Raw genomic sequence first — 6,000 nt, forward strand, 5'->3', positions numbered from 1 at the left:
ACATGCCTTTTCCACAAGTGCAATTCTGCATTGTACAAGAAATATTTGCACATAACACATTAAAAGAAAAAAGTGGAAAGTTTAGAATTCTTTTTAAAAGTTTATGTGCGTATATCATAACAGTTAATCCTTATATAAAAAAACCTGCATGACTGTAATTTTATGGGAGCTTTAGATCTCACTAGCAGCTTGACCAATATAAAATGCCCTTTCCATTTAAAAATATTTGACATAGAAGCAGAAGGAACCATCTTAAACATCTATGGTAATGACTTATGATGAACCGAGATTCCAACCAAACACCAACCAACAAAACTATTATTTTCTTTATTATTCAATTTATCGTCCATTGTCTTATCCCTTTAGATCAGGAAACAAATAGTCAGAAGTAGTTAAAAGATGAGAAACTTTTACTATTGTGTCAGAAAGTATGGATGGAGGGAAGAACGGTCAAACGCACGGACATTCCATTTCACAGAGTAGCTGTACTTCATTTTTTTGCCTGACCTATCCACTATTCTGATAGTGGTCATAATAAAGACTTTATATTGCTTATGTAATATGATATTTGGGCACAAGTTGAAATACAATGGGACCACTATATCATGTAATACTAGTAATGAGAATTACTAGAAATCCTTATAATAAAGTAACATGATGTATGTATATATATTGAGATATCGTTAACCACTGGACCGATATGATTCTTCACTTGGTCCCTAGGGGAGCATACTTCCACTTTCCCAAGATAAATCGCCCTTGAAAAAACAACACCTCAAAAAATAACAATATATTTTTTCTTTTGCTTTTTGAAACTAAACTGGTGAGAGAATGTTTTTATTTGACATACTTTTTAAAATGCTATAGTGAATTATAAAAAGGTCCAGTACATGTCCAAACAAAGAAGTAAAATCAGCAACGCTTTTTATCCAAATATCGGAGCTTAAAATTAAGGGGAGATGAAAGCAATACATAACGTTGAAAGAGTCCAAAAAAAAATCACGCAGGCAAACCCTTCAAAAATTTTAACCCGTTAGTTCTAATATAATCTGAAAGGACAACCATATCACTTCAGTGGTCAGTGGTTAGCGAAATATAGATAAAGTTTCTGTATCATTGCATAAACACAAGCACAGAAGATAAGATTTGATCTGCCCCTATATTTTGTTACAATATGAATACATAATAAATAAATAAAGTTACTCAAAAGTTCATGGTCGTTTTCACAAATATTTTACAGACAACCAATCCTTAAATTTGTCTTGAGGTTTAGGCGCTTCTTTGTTGGTTTAGGTACTGTTGGTCTGAAGCAGCCTATAGGGCCCATTAAAAAAAGACGGCATACAATACAAATGACCAATGAGTGGCCAGTATACAATGTAATTGACCAATTGTAAAATGTATACTGGCCTAGCATTGGTCATTTGTATTGTATGACGTAATTTTTATTAGGTACTATAAACTGCTTCCGTTGGTCCTAAATGATTTTCGGTGCTTTCCTTCAAGTACATATTGAAAACTGAAACCCTTTGAAAATTGATAGGGGAGGGGGGGGGGGGCTATAAATTACTCCCCAGTTAACCAATCTATGTAAATTATTTTCTGTTATTGTATGAAAAATGTAACAAAAAGAAGATAAAGTTACTTATGTATGTCGTTTAGGTCAGGTTTCTTAAGGGATAAGACAATAGATGACAAATTAATGTTTATCTCCATTTTTTATAGACAAATGCAGCCCTTCTGCATAGTGATTTGTTGAAAAATTGAACTACTAGTAGTTTGAACTAACAAATGACTATTCAATGAGAGAAATTGTTTATGAAACTTTGGGAACCAGTATAATTAACAATACAATGTCCTTCCTTCCTTTATTTAGGTATGACATACACTACTAATACACACAGGGCTAGAAAAATAGCCACTAATTTAATCTTCACCATAAATTGTTGTGTAACCCTTAAGTAACATATGATAGTCGAGGGGTAGAATTGTGTTTAGATAAATAAAACCAATGTCTTCTCCAACCAATATTTGGAGTTTGTTAGAGATTTGTAGGACCATGAACAATAAGATCTCGGAAACTTCTCATCCAATTTTTTAACAATCAATTGCTATGATACTCTATATTTGTTAATGTTCGTTTGTCTGACCATTTATTATGCTACGCTTCACTTTTATGGATGTTGTCAATCTTAGGAAGGATTTAAAAAACGGGAAGAAGCAGCTTAAAGTGCCTAATAAAAATTTTTTGTCACACAATACAAATGATAAATGATAGGCCACTATACCATGTAAATGACCAATGGTAAAATGCAAACAGGCCTATCATTGGTTATTTGTATTGTATGACGTCATTTTTTTATATATTTTTATAAGCTTCTTCACACACGGGATTGTTTTATCCGCTCTCTGCAGGGGGTTGTAATCCCCATATTCAAACCAGAAAATTAATTTTGATATGCCTAATTTAAATACAGTGAATCATCTGTAAAATAACAATGATGACATTATCCATAGGTAGCGAAGTACACACAATTTATGGATAGACACTGGAACAAAGTGTGATTTGGAAAAGTTTAAGGGGGGAATTCTTTACATGTCAATATATAAATATATTTTATTAGCATGGCCGACCGACAGATGTACTTTATGAGTTATTTAACCCTTACAGATCGGGCCCCTATTCCCACCTTAATAGATCGGGGGGGGGGGGTCATATTGACCCCCCCTCTATCTCGGCTTCTGTTACAGATAAAGACGTAAAATTTTTTTCTGGTGGTTCATGCAGGGGCGTCCTAGCTTTTTATTTTGGGGGGGGTAAAAATTTTTTAAGGGGGGGGTAAATCGTTTTGGGGGGGGGGTAAAATGGCGCGCGAAGCGTGCCACAAATTTTTTTACCTCCCCCAAAAATTTTACCCCGGGGGTAAAATTTGCTTGGGGGGGGTAATTACTCCCCCTGAAACCTGTTGGCAGGGGTAAATTTAGTTTACCCCCCCCAAAATTTACCCCCGGGGTAAAATTTTTGGGGGGGGGGTAATTTAAATTTTATTAAATATATAGTATTAAAAATTTTTTTTATTCGAGATTTTTTAGTTTGGGGGGGGGGTATTTACCCCCCCAAAATTGTTTGGGGGGGGTAAATACCCCCTCCTAAATGGTTGGGGGTGACTACGGCACCCCCAGGGTAGGGGTAAATTTTAAATGGGGGGAGTAAAATGAAAAAAATATTGGGGGGGGTAATCGCCCCATTACCCCCCCCCCCCTTGGACGCCTATGGGTTCATGTGTATTTTTAGAGAAAATTACTTTTTCTAGTCATAGCAGTCAGGCCGCTCCTTAGCCGCTTTTAGCTGCCAGCCGCTAAATTTTAAAACAGCTGTAGAGCGGCCAATTTTGCAGCTAGGATGACCAAATTTTAGGACGAACTTTTATTTTTCATAACAAAAAAATTACGTTTTCTGATCATCGCCAAAAAACGGCAATTAACAGAAACCGCCATTTCCGGCGGTTACGGCGGTAAAACGGCGGTTGGCGGCGCCAATTAATATTTTTATCTGTTTATTATTGCTCAAGGATTTACCAAAAAAATGTATAGGTCTCTAGCTGTAATAGAAGCCACGATATTCATGATATATGTCTGTAGTTAAAGCCGGACAAAAATCGGTCATAAAGTTGGTCAGGGTGCGGTCAAACGGTCATAACACCACTTTTCTCATAAGGTCATTGATATCTCAGTATTCAACAAAAAAATTTTAGGTTTCTATCTTATATACAAAGTCATAATGTAGAAATTAAGAATTATTTAGAATTTATTTTTAATTTTGGTGCTACCCAACCGACTTTGACCGGACACCACGACCGACACAGACCAGATATCCTAATAAAATCAACTCTTGCCGACGTATAATTACTAAACTTAAAAAGTCATGAAGTCACAACTCTCTATCTTACCTACAAAAAAAATGACATCGAAAAAATAGAGGGGTGGGGGGGTCAATATGACCCCCCCCCCCCCCACCCCGATCTGTAAGGGTTAATTAATGCTCTTCACGAAAAATCAGAAGTCTAAGTATATCTTGAATAGCAGCTAAGAAAATAACAGACCGACAAACAAAGTAAATTATAGAGTAATAAAGCTAATATCGATGACACAAAAACTCACATGGATAAGAGAGGGGGCATAGATTGCTTACTAACAAAATGCAAGATTTATCTTACATATTAACAGTAATGATTTACAGTCTGTAAACACTGTTTATTAAAATTATAAATCTGATTGTATAGTTAGAGATAGAGGGATAGGGAAATGGAAACAAAATATTTACCCATAATCTTATTTTTGAGATATTAACCTTTTAATTTGTGGTAGAAAGGGTTGAAGATTGATTATTTGGTATTGTTCATTCCCTCCCTGACATGTGTAAATATTGACAGTAGACACGAAACTAATATATAAACACAAGAAGGGAGGGGACACTAAACTGTAAATAACACAGGTACCCAAAGTTTTATTAGCACGTTATCGTAACTCAAACACTTTGTTACTTTTGTCGTATTTCAAACTATTAATGTTAACTAGTTTCTATCAATGATTTAAATCTAAAGGGTAATTTTGTTTATAATCATTGGGGATATATATAAATTAACATTAACAAACAAAGAATAAGTGCACCTATACTATTCAAATAACATAATTTTAAATCTGAGCTAAAACTTAGTATAAATGTGTTTAATCGTCCTTGTTTATTTAATATTTCTTGATGCTCTGAAAGAACACTTAAAAACAAAAGAAATAAATTTGAATTACAAGCTTATAAATTTTAAAATAAATATGTACCTCCTATTACAAAATTAAATGTAACAATAAATAGCACAGCTACCATGTAACTAAGCTGTTTCCGTCCAACTGACAGAATACCCTACTAGTGTACACATATCTACTAATGTACCAACCTATATGGTCCCCTGGTGAATGTAACTTCTTTAACTACTAGTGTACACACATCCACTCATATACCTTACTATATGGTTCTCTGGTGTGAATGTAACCACTCTAACTACTAGTTTACACACATCCACTCATGTACCTTACTATATGGTACCCTGGTGTGAATGTAACTACTCTAACTACTAGTGTACACATATTCACTTATGTACCTTACTCTATGGTACCCTGGTGTGGACGTAACTTCTCTAACTACTAGTGTACACATATTCACTCATGTACCTTACTATATGGTACCCTGGTGTGAATATAACCACTTTAACTACTAATGTACACACATCCACTCATGTACCTTACTATATGGTACCCTGGTGTGAATGTAACCGCTCTAACCACTAGACACAAATATTTTGGTCTGTGGTTACTTATGTGTTAGCCTGTTCCAAAAGCAATATAAAATCCTTATATAAAGAAATTTGAGTTTGAAAATTCTTGAACTTGGCAAATCTTTCAGGATTTTGCCTACCTAATAGTGACAAAACCATAAATCCACTTGTCTATCTATTTCCAAAAGCATTTATCATTTAAAGGTGGTGGGCTTTTCAGATTAATCCATCCATCTTAAATAGTAGCTGAGCAAATTTAATTTCCACTACAGTTTTACTGACAGTTATTATGATTTTTAGTTAAATTTTCGAATATAATATTTTGGGACAGTCTAACAAACACAAATGTACCTTTATCAATCATATAATCACACAAAACGCAAAGACAGGTCTAATCATCTAAGAATAAAAACCAAAATGGAGGGAAAAAGACACCTAAACAGAAAATGATTTCTTAAAAAATCGTCAAGTTTTAAAAACTGTAGCTTCTAAAGATTTGATAATTTGATTGTTTCTCTTTTAAGGATGTTGTCATCCTTGTATAATTTGATTTCTTTAAACTATTTTTTAGAATCAGCTTGTGTCTATTAAAAAATTACGTCATACAATACAAATTTTTAATGATAGGCCAGTGTGCATAGTAATTAACCAATGGTAAAATGTAAACTGG

The sequence above is a fragment of the Acartia tonsa genome, chromosome 13 (assembly GCF_053477335.1).
Source record: "Acartia tonsa isolate MP-2025a chromosome 13, ASM5347733v1, whole genome shotgun sequence".
NCBI lineage: Eukaryota > Metazoa > Arthropoda > Copepoda > Calanoida > Acartiidae > Acartia > Acartia tonsa.